Genomic DNA, 18203 nt, shown 5'->3' with positions numbered 1-18203 from the left:
CTGGCTCCGCCTGTGAAGCCCCAGCGTCATGCAGTGGACTTAGAGGAAGCGGGGGAGGACTTTTGCTCCTGGGAACTGGCTGTATGCTGCAGCTTCTTTCCCCTACCTCTGCCTCTGGGCAGAAAGGACGCGCCTTTAACCCGCTTGCCCCTATTGGGCCGAAAGGACTGTACCTGATAATACGGTGCTTTCTTTGGTTGTGAGGGAACATGGGGTAAAAATGTAGACTTCCCAGCTGTTGCTGTGGAAACGAGGTCCGAGAGACCATCTCCGAACAACTCCTCACCCTTATAAGGCAGAACTTCCATGTGTAGTTTGGAATCTGCATCTCCTGTCCACTGCCGAGTCCATAACCCTCTCCTGGCAGAAATGGACATTGCACTAATTTTGGATGCCAGCCGGCAAATATCCCTCTGTGCATCCCTCATGTATAAAAGTGCGTCTTTTATATGCTCTACGTTTAGCAATATAGTGTCCCTGTCTAGGGTATCTATATTTTCTGACAGGGAATCTGACCACGCAGCAGCAGCACTGCACATCCAGGCTGACGCAATAGCTGGTCTCAGTATAACACATGTGTGTGTATATATAGATTTCAGGATAGCCTCCTGCTTTCTATCAGCAGATTCCTTCAGGGCGGCCGTATCCGGAGACGGTAGTGCCACCTTCTTTGACAAGCGTGTGAGCGCTTTATCCACCCTAGGGGATGTATCCCAGCGTGACCTATCCTCTGGCGGGAAAGGGTACGCCATTAGTAACCTCTTAGAAATTACCAGCTTTTTATCAGGGGAAGCCCACGCTTCTTCACACACTTCATTTAACTCTTCAGATGGAGGAAAAGCTACTGGTAGTTTTTTCTCTCCAAACATAATACCCTTTTTTGTGGTACCGGGGGTAACATCAGAAATGTGCAACACATTTTTCATTGCCTCAATCATGTAACGTGTGGCCCTACTGGAAGTTACATTAGTTTCATCGTCGTCGACACTGGAGTCAGTATCCGTGTCGACATCTGTGTCTGTCTTCTGAGGTAGCGGGCGTTTTAGAGCCCCTGATGACTTTTGAGACGCCTGGGCAGGCACAGGCTGAGAAGCCGGCTGTCCCACATTAGGTATGTCGTCAAACCTTTTATGCAAGGAGTCGACACTGTCGCGTAATTCCTTCCACAGCACCATCCACTCAGGTGTCGACCCCGCAGGGGGTGACATCACGTTTACAGGCATTTGCTCCGCCTCCACATAAGCCTCCTCATCAAACATGTCGACACAGCCGTACCGACACACCGCAAACACACAGGGAATGCTCTGACAGAGGACAGGACCCCACAAAGCCCTTTGGGGAGACAGAGAGAGAGTATGCCAGCACACACCAGAGCGCTATATAACACAGGGATCCCACTATAAATGAGTGTTTTCCCTTATAGCTGCTATTTTATATATCATATATATATATCTATACTGCGCCTAAATTTAGTGCCCCCCCTCTCTTTTTTACCCTTCTGCAGTGTTCAGACTGCAGGGGAGAGCCAGGGAGCTTCCTTCCAGCGGAACTGTGAGGGAAAAATGGCGCCAGTGTGCTGAGGGAGATGGCCCCGCCCCTTTTTCGGCAGACTTTCTCCCGCTTTTTCTGGAATACTGGCAGGGGTAATTTTACATCTATATAGCCTCTAGGACTATATATGATGTAGATTTGCCAGCCAAGGTGTCACATTGCCCTCAGGGCGCCCCCCCCCCCAGCGCCCTGCACCCATCAGTGACCGGAGTGTGAGGTGTACATGAGGAGCAATGGCGCACAGCTGCAGTGCTGTGCGCTACCTTGGTGAAGACCGAAGTCTTCTGCCGTCGATTTTCCAGACCTCTTCGTTGCTTCTGGCTCTGTAAGGGGGACGGCGGCGCGGCTCCGGGAACGAACACCAAGGTCGGGTCCTGCGGTCGATCCCTCTGGAGCTAATGGTGTCCAGTAGCCTAAGAAGCCCAAACTACCACCTGTTAGGTAGGTTCGCTTCTTCTCCCCCTTAGTCCCTCGCTGCAGTGAGTCTGTTGCCAGCAGATCTCACTGTAAAATAAAAAACCTAAATATACTTTCTTTCTAGGAGCTCAGGAGAGCCCCTAGTGTGCATCCAGCTCAGCCGGGCACAAGAATCTAACTGAAGTCTGGAGGAGGGTCTTAGTGGGAGGAGCCAGTGCACACCAGTAGTCTAAAGCTTTCTTTATAGTTGTGCCCAGTCTCCTGCGGAGCCGCTAATCCCCATGGTCCTTACAGAGTCCCCAGCATCCACTAGGACGTTAGAGAAATTACATTTTTTAGATTTTTTTCATACTTAACGATCCACGTGGACTACGATTGGAACAGTAACCTGTGCTGAGCAAAGCGGGAGCGGAGCGAGGCACCTTGCCCGAAGCATGGTGAGTGAAGCGAGCCATGCGAGGGGACACGGTGCACTAATTGGGGTTCCCAGTCACTTTACAAAGAAAACGACGCCACAAAAAGTAAAAAACAAAACAAAACAAGTCGACCTTTTGACCTGTCCACCTAATGACCATGTCAACCTATTGTCCCTGTCGACCTTCCATGTTCGACCTAATGACTATCGACCTTAGTTGTGTCTACCCAACCACCCATACCCGAATTTAAATAACTGAGGAAAATCATGATAACCATTTGCTATTATGAAAAGACGCATGCAAATCATGATAACCATTTGCTATTATGAAAAGACACATGTAAATCATGATAACCATTTAAGATTATGAAAAGGCACAGGACACATGATTAAAAGAGAAAAAAAAAAGCAATTATAGGAAGGTAAGGTAACAGGTTTGATAGATGCTTCATTCTTACTACTCACAGACATGTTCAATTAGCTAGTTCTGGAGAGAATACAGATGAAAAAGCAAATTATAATCATCATGCTTTATCAGAGTTTCCCACACTCTATCCTCAAGGCTCACTAATACCCCTTTTACTCAGCAACCCTGGACCCAGCCGGGGACAGTGAACATAGGTTTCAAGCCATGTCACAGCGATATGATACCCATTCACACTGCTGGCTGGATTCGTTATACTGCTGGGGCTTACCTCTGCCAGCACTTGGAGATAATGCAATAGAAATGAGGCAGTGAATGGCACACAGGTCGGATGACCTGGGTTACCTGTTCACACTGCCACCTAACCAGAGACTTTTTCGGGACCAACCCAAAGAAGGGTCACGAAAAGGATAGGAGGAGGGGTGGGAGGGATGGAGGGAAGATAAGTCAAGAACAAGGTAGGGGAGGGACATGACTGATCAATAAGAGCCGGGCAAGGATACCGCATGGTATACAAACCACAGGGCCCAGACTGCATGAAACTTCTCGATGGTGTTGTTAAGGAGCCCCGTAATATACTCCATTCAAGACAAGAGGAGGGCACAGCTGTGGATGCAGCCCTGCCAGCAGCATTGCAATAGCACTGCGGCCCATGCAGCCAGCAGCCGGACTGTAACTAAGCCCCAAGCCGCGTGCAATGCCACCATCTTCATCCATGCAGCAAGTAGGGGAGGGCAGCAATTCGCAAGGGACATAGGTAGCGAAGGCAGAGAAGCACTTACTTCTTCAGAGGGGGGGCTTCCTAGCTCATCTTGTTCTGATCAGCGTTTGATTCAACGAGAGAAGGGAGCTGCAGGTCTAGTATGGATAGAGAAGCACACACAGTGCTTCTGCGGTGTATGGGGACCAGGTTATAGCTCACAGACGGCTTCCGCTGTACCCCAACCGTGAGGCTGCTGGTGTTGGCAACGTCCGAGCCCCATCTTCACTTACGCCACTTATTTATGCTGGCTGCTCCCTTGCTGTCGACTGCTGCCTCTCTCGCAGTGCACCGGGTCTGTGTAGGCTGGTGTACACAGTCCCTCACCCACCGCCGCAAGGCCAAGAAGGAGAAAAACCTGTGAGCCATGACCCGCTATCTCTCCCATAGTACAGGGCAAGCACCAGTGACAAGAACTTGCTCTTAAATGAATGGTCACTGGTGTGCGGCCCGATCTTGGGGGCTGGGTTGAGAACGGCTACCCAATACTTGGCTCCTCCTGATCCATGCTCTGAGAGTGTGTGTTGGCTTGCTCCGGGAAAATGCATGTGGAGCAGGGTGGAAGCTGACACTCGCAAACAGGGCAGGGCACATATCATCAATTTAAAAACTGGCACAGCGCGGTGCCCTCCTTAAACAGGCTAGCGGGAACGGTAAGTTAGTACAGGTACTTTTCTTGGAGCTCCTTGAACATGTGTGATGCAAATTTACCAACAACATGGTGGACTCTATTGAGTCCACCATGATAGTGAGGGGTGGTCAGAAAGGTAATGGGAGGAGTTGACCCTTTCCGAGAGATAACATGAGTGCAACCGTGAGAACCGTGTGGATATGGGAAAATGATTTACTAAGAGCCAAGAAGCGTGCAAGAGCATGCCTGCATCCACCAGTTCACCATCCAGATCAACCCAATGTTTAACATATGGGGGAGTGTGCCAGGCAAGCATTTGACTGAGGACAGTAGAGTTATGATATCTACAAAAGTCTGGTATGCCCAGGCCTCTGGCAGAGGAGGGTTTACTTTAAACATCAAGCTATTGCTAAAACTGTATGTGGCTTTCAGTGGTTCCAGGCAAACTGTGAACACATGGTAGTTGGCTTTGTAAAGTTGGGCATATTGATCTAGTAATTCAGACGCCTAGGTATTTCATGGAGGAATTATGCACTGGAAGTTAAGTTTTAGCAGCTTATTAAGCTGTATCAAGCAAATGGAATATTAGCATCTCGGATTTAGAATGATTAATTTTGTAGCCAGAAACCGCATCGAACTCAGACGGCTCCATGAAGAGATTACCCCTTAGCCAAAGAGCTATAGGAAAAGTAAAGCTGGCCATACACCTAAAGATTTATTGTCTAATCTGGCTGGTTGTAACAAAAGTCTGGTAATGTACTGGAGCAAATGACAATTGACCATTTTCTCAGATTTGCTTTTACGTCTTGCCTACGAATTTGCATTTCGGCACAAAATTTATCATACGTGCTGCTGCTTCAAGACACTTCTCTATCACTCTTCAAAATTTAGGGAAGTTCCCCAAAATTCCCTTTGCAAGCTGTGACTTTATAAACTGCAATTTTGATTTGAAGGCAATTATGGAATATATTAATTGGATAATGGTTTTATCCTTGCTCTAAATCTCAAGGTTGATTGCATTGCAGTGACCCATTAAATCTGTTAAAAAAAAAAAAAAAAAAACAACTAACTTTAGCAACCATGAATCAGCAGCTGAGGTGGACTTTCTCCAAGTGACTCCAAAATCTCAGTTTTAGGCAACAGAACCTGGAATTATTCTAAAAGCTATCCCTGACTAAGCCAACTGACATCAATATATGGCAGCAAGAATTCACATTCAGCCTAATTTTACTCCAGTTGAGGTCGGAAAAGTTATCTTTGTAATTTACGATCTTTATCATTTAGTCCATAACATCAGTGGTTTAAAAACTTTAGCACACAGGGGATTCTGACGTATAACATAATGGATTTATTGAATTTTTTTAAAAACAGGAAAATCATAATTTTGTGGAACAGTGCAAGAAACCCATTGTTCTTGTCAACCATAGCTGGGGCCCTATCCGTAGCAATGCACACTAAATTTGCTAAGAGTTAGGCTAGTTTCCTTTTTTAAACAGTATCAAATTGTTGGCAAATGTCTTAAACTCTAGTTTTCCTTTCACATAGTAGGAATTATAGTTAAAAACGCCTGTAACTGATATCAGGGAATAACATTTTTCTAAAAACACAATTAGTTGAGAAGTATCCACTATATCAGTGGAATCATAAAACTGTAAGGAAAAGTAATAAATTAGTGACGTGCTTTTCCACGCGCATGTACTGTAAGACAACAATATCTCTTCCATATTACACTATATGCGCCGCTGACAACTAATCTACTGGTATCTTTAATGGGCCCTAAACACCACGATGTGTCGCCGGAGGTGCCTGACTGCCGATACATCCGACCCAGCGGCAGAGGGGGAGTGAAGTTTTTTCACTCCCCCATCACCCAGCCCTGCATGCTAATATGGATGAGACGGTCAATATTGGCATGCATGTAAAAGAGACCCGGCACCAACGATGAACTTCAGCCGCCGATTTTCAACTTCTCTTCATTCTTCTGGCTCTGCAAGGGGGACGGCGGCGCGGCTCCGGGACCGGACGACCGAGGACTGGGCCTGTGTTCGATCCCTCTGGAGCTAATGGTGTCCAGTAGCCTTAGAAGCCCAAGCTAGCTGCAAGCAGGTAGGTTCGCTTCTCTCCCCTCAGTCCCACGTAGCAGTGAGTCTGTTGCCAGCAGATCTCACTGAAAATAAAAAACCTAACAAATACTTTTTTTTCTAGGAAGCTCAGGAGAGCCCCTAGGGTGCATCCAGCTCTGGCCGGGCACAGATACTAACTGAGGTCTGGAGGAGGGGCATAGAGGGAGGAGCCAGTGCACACCAGATATAGTACCTAATCTTTCTTTTAAGAGTGCCCAGTCTCCTGCGGAGCCCGTCTATACCCCATGGTCCTTACGGAGTACCCAGCATCCACTAGGACGTCAGAGAAATGTGTCAGTCCCTGATATAGAGTATATAGTTCTCTTGTTTGACTTCTCTTATTCTACCTCTTTAGGTGGTCTTGTTAGCTCTTTTGACCTCCAACTGTTTCTCTGCTATATCTTCCTGAATGTCCCAGCGCTTTCTTAAGCTTAACATGTTTAAGACTGAGCTGATCATCTTCCCACCCTCCCTCATAACTACACCTCCCACATTTTCATTATCTATTGACGGCTCAACTGTCTCTCTAGCCACCAAGTGCGCTGTCTTGGGGTTAACACTGACTCCTTCCTCTACTTCAAACCACATATTCAGTACATTTTGCAGTTCTGCCATTTCCATTTAAAAAAATATTTTCATGATCAGACCCCTTCTCACCTCTAATATCTAGGAGCCAGGATGACAGTGTAGGAGTAACCCCCCCCCCCCCCCCAAAAAAAAAAAACTGCCCACCTCCCCTTCCCTGTAGCAACATCAGGTTCCCTCCAACCTCCGGGCAACAAACACTGCTGTGCAGCTACCCCCTGCACAAACAACAACCTCCAAGCAGCCACATTAATGAGCAGCTAACTTCTAAGAGCATGCAACCCCTATGGCAACACAACTAGGGGATACCCCTAGATAAACAACCCCTCCGCCGTTATCCCATATGCAAACTATCCCCCCCCTCCAAAAGCTACATCACTACTCCCTCTGAAGCGGTAATCCCCAGCCACATATAGACCCTCTTACCAGAGAGCTCTATGCAGCCGGAGTTTGGTGACAGCAGACAGCGCAGGCGGAGATGGACAATCAGCAAATGCACTCCTGTACATGAAATGGCCACAGCAATACAGGAACATCAATGAATCTCCGCTGGGGCCAACGAAGATCTAGTTCCTCCCTCTCTTCACAACATGGTCGCCAGGCTGTACAATCTAGAGGCCATGGTGACCTGACACAGGATTTTACAAGCCCTGCTCTATAGACTAAGAGTCACCCACGAGTTTCTAAACCCATTTAATTCTTTCTGCTAGGTCTTTCTCTTATTTTGAAGAGCTTCATATTGTTCTGTCAATATACAGTGCATCCAGAAAGTAGTCACAGCGCTTCACTTTTTCCACATTTTGTTATGTTACAGCCTTATTCCAAAATGGAACAATTAATTTTTTTCCCTCAAAATTCTACACACAACACCCCATGACAACGTGAAAAAAGTGTTTGAGATTTTTGCAAATTTATTAAAAATAAAAAACAAAGAAATCACATGTACATACTGTAAGAATTCACAGACTTTGCTCAATACTTTGTTGATGCACCTTTGGCAGCAATTACGGCCTCAAGTCTTTTTGAATATGATGCCACAAGCTTGGCACACCTATCTTTGGGCAGTTTCGCTCATTCCTCTTTGCAGTACCTCTCAAGCTCCATCAGGTTGGATGGGAAGCGTCGGTGCACAGCCATTTTCAGATCTCTCCAGAGATGTTCAATTGGATTCAAGTCTGGGCTCTGGCTGCGCCACTCAAGGACATTCACAGAGCTGTCCTGGAGCCACTCCTTTGATATCTTGGCTGTGTGCTTAGGATCGTTGTCCTGTTACAGGATGAACCATCGCCCCAGTCTGAGGTCAAGAGCGCTCTGGAGCGCTGGACATCCAGGATGTCTCTGTACATTGCTGCATTCATATCTCCCTCTATCCTGACTAGTCTCCCAGTTCCTGCCGCTGAAAACAATCCCCACAGCATGATGCTGCCACCACCATGCTTCACTGTAGGGATGGTATTGGCCTGGTGATGAGCGGTGCCTGGTTTCCTCTAAACATGACGCCTGGCATTCATGCCAAAGAGTTCAATCTCTGTCACATCAGACCAGATAATTTTGTTTCTCATGGTCTGAGAGTCCTTCCGGTGCATTTTGGCAAACTCCAGGTGGGCTGCCATGTGCTTTTTACTAAGGAGTGGCTTCCGTCTGGCACTCTACTATACAGGCTGATTGGTGGATTGCTGCAGAGATGGTTATACTTCTGGAAGGTTTTCCTCTCTCCACAGAGGTATGCTGTAGCTCTGACAGAGTGACTATTGGGTTTTTGGTCATCTACCTGACTAGGGCCCTTCTCCCCCGATCACTCAGTTTAGACGACCAGCCAGCTCTAGGAAGAGTCCTGGTAGTTCCGAACTTCTTCCATTTACGGATGATGAAGGCCACTGTGCTCATTGGGACCTTTAAAGCAGCTTATATTTTTCTGTATCCTTCCCTATATTTGTCCCTCGAGACAATCCTGTCTCGGAGATATACAGACAATTCCTTTGACTTTATATTTGGTTTGTGCTCAGACATGCACTGTCAAGTGTGGGACCTCATATAGGCAGGTGTGTGTCTTTCCAAATCATGTCCAATCAACTGAATTTACTGCAGGTGGACTCCAATTAAGCTGTAGGAATATCTCAAGGATGATCAGTGGAAACAGGATGCACCTGAGCTCAATTTTGAGCTTCATGGAAAATGCTGTGAATGTACATGTGCTTTCTTCGTTTTTTTTTTTATAAATTTGCAAAAATCTAAAAAAAAAATCTTTTTTTCAAGTTGCAAAATTACAGCTGCTACAAAGATTCAGTGGTGTATCTGTAATGGGTGCATGGTGTATGGTGCCCCTGGGTACTCCAAAAACCCTGAACCAATGTGTTACACTTATTTCTCCAGAGTCAAGAGGCAGCGCTGCAGAAATCACTAGGAAAATGACTCAATGGACATTTTGTGAGAGTGGAAAAATTACTAGGACCTGCTACAATGCTGGCGTCTACCTGCCTATGCTGCCTGCAAGAGTAAAGAGAGCCTGCACTCAGACAGAAAATTGTCTCCCTCCTCTCTTAAACCAACCCTACAAAAAATAAGATTTTACTTACCGATAAATCTATTTCTCGTAGTCCGTAGTGGATGCTGGGGACTCCGTCAGGACCATGGGGATTAGCGGCTCCGCAGGAGACAGGGCACAAAAATAAAGCTTTAGGATCAGGTGGTGTGCACTGGCTCCTCCCCCTATGACCCTCCTCCAAGCCTCAGTTAGGATACTGTGCCCGGACGAGCGTACACAATAAGGAAGGATTTTGAATCCCGGGTAAGACTCATACCAGCCACACCAATCACACCGTACAACTTGTGATCTGAACCCAGTTAACAGTATGACAACGTAGGAGCCTCTGAACAGACGGCTCACAACAAGAAACAACCCAATTTTTTTGTAACAATAACTATGTACAAGTATTGCAGACAATCCGCACTTGGGATGGGCGCCCAGCATCCACTACGGACTACGAGAAATAGATTTATCGGTAAGTAAAATCTTATTTTCTCTAACGTCCTAGTGGATGCTGGGGACTCCGTCAGGACCATGGGGATTATACCAAAGCTCCCAAACGGGCGGGAGAGTGCGGATGACTCTGCAGCACCGAATGAGAGAACTCCAGGTCCTCTTTAGCCAGGGTATCAAATTTGTAGAATTTTACAAACGTGTTCTCCCCCGACCACGTAGCTGCTCGGCAGAGTTGTAATGCCGAGACCCCTCGGGCAGCCGCCCAGGATGAGCCCACCTTCCTTGTGGAATGGGCCTTGACAGATTTAGGCTGTGGCAGGCCTGCCACAGAATGTGCAAGTTGAATTGTGCTACAAATCCAACGAGCAATCGTCTGCTTAGAAGCAGGAGCACCCAGCTTGTTGGGTGCATACAGTATAAACAGCGAGTCAGATTTTCTGACTCCAGCCGTCCTTGAAATATATATTTTCAATGCCCTGACAACGTCCAGCAACTTGGAATCCTCCAAATCGCTAGTAGCCGCAGGCACCACAATAGGCTGGTTCAGGTGAAACGCTGACACCACCTTAGGCAGAAAATGAGGACGCGTCCGCAGTTCTGCCCTGTCCGAATGGAAAATCAGATATGGGCTTTTATACGATAAAGCCGCCAATTCTGACACTCTCCTGGCTGAAGCCAGGGCCAGTAGCATGGTTACTTTCCATGTAAGATATTTCAAATCCGCCGATTTGAGTGGCTCAAACCAATGGGATTTGAGAAAATCCAAAACTACATTAAGGTCCCACGGAGCCACTGGGGGCACAACCGGGGCTGTATATGTAGTACTCCTTTTACAAAAGTCTGGACTTCAGGAACTGAAGCCAATTCTTTCTGGAAGAAAATCGACAGGGCCGAAATTTGAACCTTAATGGACCCCAACTTGAGGCCCATAGACAATCCTGTTTGTAGGAAATGTAGGAATCGACCCAATTGAAATTCCTCCGTGGGGGCCTTCCTGGCCTCACACCACGCAACATATTTTCTCCAAATGCGGTGATAATGTTGTGCAGTCACCTCCTTCCTGGCTTTAACCAGTGTAGGAATGACCTCTTCTGGAATGCCTTTTTCCCTTAGAATTCGGCGTTCAACCGCCACGCCGTCAAACGCAGCCGCGGTAAGTCTTGGAATAGACACGGTCCCTGCTGAATCAGGTCCCGTCTTAGAGGTAGAGGCCACGGATTTTCCGTGAGCATGTCCTGAAGTTCCGGGTACCAAGTTCTTCTTGGCCAATCCGGAGCCACGAGTATCGTTCTTACTCCCCTTTGCCGTATAATTCTCAGTACTTTGGGTATGAGAGGCAGAGGAGGAGGAAACACATACACTGACTGGAACACCCACGGTGTTACCAGAGCGTCCACAGCTATTGCCTGAGGGTCTCTTGACCTGGCGCAATACCTGTCCAGTTTTTTGTTGAGGCGAGACGCCATCATATCCACCTTTGGTTTTTCCCAACGGTTCACAATCATGTGGAAGACTTCTGGATGAAGTCCCCACTCTCCCGGGTGTAGATCGTGTCTGCTGAGGAAGTCTGCTTCCCAGTTGTCCACTCCCGGAATGAACACTGCTGACAGTGCTATCACATGATCTTCCGCCCAGCGAAGAATCCTTGCAGCTTCTGCCATTGCTCTCCTGCTTCTTGTGCCGCCCTGTCTGTTTACGTGGGCGACTGCCGTGATGTTGTCCGACTGGATCAACACCGGCTGACCCTAAAGCAGGGGTTTTGCCAGGCTTAGAGCATTGTAAATCGCTCTTAGCTCCAGTATATTTATGTGAAGAGACATCTCCAGGCTTGACCATACTCCCTGGAAGTTTCTTCCCTGTGTGACCGCTCCCCAGCCTCTCAGACTGGCATCCGTGGTCACCAGGACCCAGTCCTGTATGCCGAATCTGCGGCCTTCTAACAGATGAGCACTCTGCAACCACCACAGAAGAGACACCCTTGTCCGTGGCGATAAGGTTATCCGCTGATGCATCTGCAGATGCGATCCGGACCATTTGTCCAGCAGATCCCACTGAAAAGTTTGTGCGTGGAATCTGCCGAATGGGATTGCTTCGTAAGAAGCCACCATCTTTCCCAGGACTCTTGTGCATTGATGCACAGACACTTTTCCTGGTTTTAGGAGGTTCCTGACAAGTTCGGATAACTCCTTGGCTTTCTCCTCCGGAAGAAACACCTTTTTCTGAACCGTGTCCAGAATCATTCCCAGGAACAGCAGACGTGTTGTCGGGGTCAACTGAGATTTTGGAAAATTCAGAATCCACCCGTGTTGTTGCAGCACTACATGGGTTAGTGCTACTCCGTCCTCCAGCTGTTCTCTGGACCTTGCCCTTATCAGGAGATCGTCCAAGTAAGGGATAATTAATACGCCTCTTCTTCGCAGAAGAATCATCATTTCGGCCATTACCTTGGTAAAGACCCGAGGTGCCGTGGACAATCCAAACGGCAGCGTCTGAAACTGATAATGACAGTTTTGCACCACGAACCTGAGGTACCCTTGATGTGAAGGGCAAATTGGGACATGCAGGTAAGCATCTTTTATGTCCAGGGACACCATAAAGTCCCCTTCTTCCAGATTCGCTATCACTGCTCTGAGTGATTTCATCTTGAACTTGAATTTTTGTATGTACAGGTTCAAAGATTTCAGATTTAGAATAGGTCTTACCGAGCCGTCCGGCTTCGGTACCACAAATAGCGTGGAGTAATACCCCTTTTCCTGTTGTAGGAGGGGTACCTTGACTATCACCTGCTGAGAAAACAGCTTGTGAATGGCTTCCAATACCGTCGCCCTGTCTGAGGGAGACGTTGGCAAAGCAGACTTTAGGAACCGGCGAGGGGGAGACTTCTCGAATTCCAACCTGTAACCCTGAGATACTACCTGCAGGATCCAGGGGTCCACCTGTGAGCAAGCCCACTGCGCGCTGAAATTCTTGAGTCGACCCCCCACCGTTCCTGAGTCCGCTTGTAAAGCCCCAGCGTCATGCTGAGGGCTTTGCAGAACCCGCGGAGGGCTTCTGTTCCTGGGAAGGAGCTGCTTGCTGCCCTCTCTTACCCTTTCCTCTGCCTCGGGGCAGATATGACTGTCCTTTTGCCCGCTTCTTATAGGACCGAAAGGACTGCGGCTGAAAAGACGGTGTCTTTTTCTGTTGGGAGGGGGTCTGAGGTAAAAAGGTGGATTTCCCGGCAGTTGCCGTGGCCACCAAATCCGATAGACCGACGCCAAATAATTCCTCCCCTTTATACGGCAATACTTCCATATGCCGCTTGGAATCCGCATCACCTGACCACTGTCGTGTCCATAAACTTCTTCTGGCAGATATGGACATCGCACTTACTCTCGATGCCAGAGTGCAAATATCCCTCTGAGCATCTCGCATATAAAGAAAAGCATCCTTTAATTGCTCTAAAGTCTGTAAAATACGGTCCCTATCCAGGGTATCAATATTTTCAGTCAGGGAATCCGACCAAACCACCCCAGCACTGCACATCCAGGCTGAGGCGATGGCTGGTCGCAGTATAACACCAGTATGTGTGTATATACTTTTTAGGGTAGTTTCCAGCCTCCTATCAGCTGGATCCTTGAGGGCGGCCGTATCAGGAGACGGTAACGCCACTTGTTTTGATAAGCGTGTGAGCGCCTTATCCACCTCAGGGGGTGTTTCCCAGCGCGCCCTAACCTCTGGCGGGAAAGGGTATAATGCCAATAACTTTTTTGAAATTAGCACTTTTCTATCTGGGTTAACCCACGCTTCATCACATACATCATTCAATTCCTCTGATTCAGGAAAAACTACAGGTAGTTTTTTCACCCCCCACATAATACCCCTTTTTGTGGTACTTGTAGTATCAGAGATATGCAAAGCCTCCTTCATTGCCGTGATCATATAACGTGTGGCCCTACTGGAAAATACGTTTGTTTCTTCACCGTCGACACTAGATTCAGTGTCCGTGTCTGGGTCTGTGTCGACCGACTGAGGTAAAGGGCGTTTTACAGCCCCTGACGGTGTCTGAGACGCCTGGGCAGGTACTAACTGGTTTTCCGGCCGTCTCATGTCGTCAACTGATTTTTGTAATGTGCTGACATTATCACGTAATTCCATAAACAAAGCCATCCATTCCGGTGTCGACTCCCTGTGGGGTGACATCACCATTACCGGCAATTGCTCTGCCTCCACACCAACATCGTCCTCATACATGTCGACACACACGTACCGACACACAGCAGACACACAGGGAATGCTCTATTGAAGACAGGACCCCACTAGCCCTTTGGGGAGACAGAGGGAGAGTTTGCCAGCACACACCCAAGCGCTATAATATATATGGGAACAACCCTATATAAGTGTTGTATCCTTATAGCAGCTTAAATATAGTAATATCGCCAAAAAAAGTGCCCCTCCTCTCTGTTTTACCCTGTTTCTGTAGTGCAGTGCAGGGGAGAGTCCTGGGAGCCTTCCTCACAGCGGAGCTGAGCAGGAAAATGGCGCTGTGTGCTGAGGAGAATAAGCCCCGCCCCCTATTTTGGCGGGCTCTTCTCCGGAGTTTGTGAGATCTGGCAGGGGTTAAATACATCCATATAGCCTCAAGGGCTATATGTGATGTATTTTTTAGCCATAAAAAGGTATTATACATTGCTGCCCAGGGCGCCCCCCCAGCGCCCTGCACCCTCCGTGACCGCTGTGTGAAGTGTGCTGACAACAATGGCGCACAGCTGCAGTGCTGTGCGCTACCTCACGAAGACTGAAAAGTCTTCTGCCGCCTGCTTCTGGACCTCTTCCATCTTCGGCATCTGCAAGGGGGGTCGGCGGCGCGGCTCCGGGACCGGACTCCATGGCTGGGCCTGTGTTCGATCCCTCTGGAGCTAATGGTGTCCAGTAGCCTAAGAAGCCAATCCATCCTGCACGCAGGTGAGTTGACTTCTCTCCCCTAAGTCCCTCGATGCAGTGAGCCTGTTGCCAGCAGGACTCACTGAAAATAAAAAACCTAAAAACTTTTTCTAAGCAGCTCTTTAGGAGAGCCACCTAGATTGCACCCTGCTCGGACGGGCACAAAAACCTAACTGAGGCTTGGAGGAGGGTCATAGGGGGAGGAGCCAGTGCACACCACCTGATCCTAAAGCTTTATTTTTGTGCCCTGTCTCCTGCGGAGCCGCTAATCCCCATGGTCCTGACGGAGTCCCCAGCATCCACTAGGACGTTAGAGAAATGATATATACTGTATAATTATTATTATTTTTTTACATTTCTTCAATGTAAGAAGTCACAATGCCGAAAATTACTGCTTAATTTATACTTACCAGGATTTTTTCCAACCTTAAAGTTGCTTATGTCCCAGGCAGAATTTATTCCTAGGCACTGCCAAGCAAAAAACACCTGGGGCACTTTATTTTTTGGCACAATGTGATTATTTCACATTATTAATTATTATTATTATTATTATTATTATTATTATTATTATTATTATTTGGAAGGCTGCTTGTTGGAACTATAAGGTTAGGGGGTTATCCAATTTGCTGTGATCACAAGTAAAGTTATCGCACCTATCGCCCTTGTTTTTCGCCCTATCCTATTAGAAAATCATGAAAATGGGTGACCTGCGATGTGTTAACTAACCGAAGGGTGCAGGCAAAAATGGTGAAATCAGTCTGTACCCCAAAAAATTACAATAAAACATAGGATAACAATATAGAAGTATATTAGAGGGCATAATAAAAAGATTTGAGACTTAAAATGTGTTACATGGCTGCAATATGCATTTTTTTTTTTTAAACACTTGAAAAATTATAAAGAGCAAACTTTGTGTGTACAATAATAAGAATTTACTTACCGATAATTCTATTTCTCGGAGTCCGTAGTGGATGCTGGGGTTCCTGAAAGGACCATGGGGAATAGCGGCTCCGCAGGAGACAGGGCACAAAAAAGTAAAGCTTTACTAGGTCAGGTGGTGTGCACTGGCTCCTCCCCCTATGACCCTCCTCCAGACTCCAGTTAGGTACTGTGCCCGGACGAGCATACACAATAAGGGAGGCATTTTGAATCCCGGGTAAGACTCATACCAGCCACACCAATCACACCGTACAACTTGTGATCTAAACCCAGTTAACAGTATGACAACAGAAAGGGCCTCTTAAAGATGGCTCCTTAACAATAACCCGAATTAGTTAACAATAACTATGTACAAGTATTGCAGATAATCCGCACTTGGGATGGGCGCCCAGCATCCACTACGGACTCCGAGAAATAGAATTATCGGTAAGTAAATTCTTATTTTCTCTATCGTCCTAAGTGGATGCTGGGGTTCCTGAAAGGACCATGGGGATTATACCAAAGCTCCCAAACGGGCGGGAGAGTGCGGATGACTCTGCAGCACCGAATGAGAGAACTCCAGGTCCTCCTTTGCCAGGGTATCAAATTTGTAAAATTTTACAAACGTGTTCTCCCCCGACCACGTAGCTGCTCGGCAGAGTTGTAATGCCGAGACCCCTCGGGCAGCCGCCCAAGATGAGCCCACCTTCCTTGTGGAGTGGGCTTTTACAGTTTTAGGCTGTGGCAGGCCTGCCACAGAATGTGCAAGTTGAATTGTGTTACAAATCCAACGAGCAATCGACTGCTTAGAAGCAGGTGCGCCCAACTTGTTGGGTGCATACAATATAAACAGCGAGTCAGATTTTCTGACTCCAGCCGTCCTTGCAATGTATATGTTTAAGGCTCTGACAACGTCCAACAACTTGGAGTCCTCCAAGTCGCTAGTGGCCGCAGGCACCACAATAGGTTGGTTCAGATGAAATGCTGATACCACTTTAGGGAGAAAATGCGGACGAGTCCGCAGTTCTGCCCTATCCGAATGGAAGATTAGATAAGGACTTTTATAAGATAAAGCCGCCAATTCAGATACTCTCCTGGCAGAGGCCAGGGCTAGTAACATAGTCACTTTCAATGTGAGATATTTCAAATCCACCTTTTTCACTGGTTCAAACCAATGGGATTTGAGGAAATCTAAAACTACATTTAGATCCCACGGTGCCACCGGAGGCACCACAGGAGGCTGTATATGCAGTACTCCCTTGACAAAAGTCTGGACCTCAGGGACAGAGGCCAATTCTTTTTGGAAGAATATTGACAGGGCCGAAATTTGAACCTTAATGGATCCCAATTTGAGACCCATAGATAATCCTGATTGCAGGAAATGTAGGAAACGACCCAGTTGGAATTCCTCCGTCGGAACCCTCCGATCCTCGCACCACGCTACATATTTTCGCCAAATGCGGTGATAATGTTTCACGGTGACTTCCTTCCGTGCCTTAATCAAGGTAGGAATGACTTCTTCTGGAATGCCTTTCCCTTTTAGGATCTGGCGTTCAACCGCCATGCCGTCAAACGCAGCCGCGGTAAGTCTTGAAAAAGACAGGGACCCTGCTGTAGCAGGTCCCTTCTCAGAGGTAGAGGCCACGGTTCGTCCGTGAGCATCTCTTGAAGTTCCGGATACCAAGTCCTTCTCGGCCAATCCGGAACCACTAGTATTGTTCTTACTCTTCTTTGCCGTATGATCTTCAATACCTTTGGTATGAGCGGCAGAGGAGGAAACACATACACTGACTGGTACACCCAAGGAGTTACCAGTGCGTCCACAGCTATTGCCTGTGGATCTCTTGACCTGGCGCAATATTTGTCCAGTTTCTTGTTGAGGCGAGACGCCATCATGTCTACAATTGGTCTTTCCCAACGGTCTATTAACATGTTGAAGACTTCTGGATGTAGACCCCACTCTCCCGGATAAAGATCGTGTCTGCTGAGGAAGTCTGCTTCCCAGTTGTCCACGCCCGGGATGAACACTGCTGACAGTGCTATCACGTGATTCTCCGCCCAGCGAAGAATCTTGGCAGCTTCTGCCATTGCACTCCTGCTTCTTGTGCCGCCCTGCCTGTTTACATGGGCGACCGCCGTGATGTTGTCCGACTGAATCAACACCGGCTTTCCTTGCAGGAGAAGTTCCGCCTGGCTTAGAGCATTGTAGATTGCTCTTAGTTCCAGAATGTTTATGTGAAGAGACTTTTCCAGACTCGTCCATACTCCCTGGAAGTTTCTTCCTTGTGTGACTGCTCCCCAGCCTCTCAGGCTGGCGTCCGTGGTCACCAGGATCCAATCCTGAATGCCGAATCTGCGGCCTTCTAATAGGTGAGCCTTCTGCAACCACCACAGAAGTGACACCCTTGTCTTTGGTGACAGGGTTATTCGCAGGTGCATCTGCAGATGCGACCCTGACCATTTGTCCAACAGA

The 18203-nt window shown here is 47.6% G+C and overlaps 1 protein-coding gene across 4 annotated transcripts in view; it reads right to left on the bottom strand.

The window, feature by feature from the left end:
• Positions 1-18203, bottom strand: part of DMXL1 (Dmx like 1) — a 444894-nt gene that overhangs the window by 339730 nt on the left and 86961 nt on the right. The gene's annotated exons all lie outside the window — the stretch shown is intronic.

This window comes from Pseudophryne corroboree, chromosome 1 (genome assembly GCF_028390025.1).
Source record: "Pseudophryne corroboree isolate aPseCor3 chromosome 1, aPseCor3.hap2, whole genome shotgun sequence".
NCBI classification, from domain to species: Eukaryota; Metazoa; Chordata; class Amphibia; order Anura; family Myobatrachidae; genus Pseudophryne; species Pseudophryne corroboree.
This window is presented reverse-complemented; position numbering and strand designations above follow the sequence as displayed.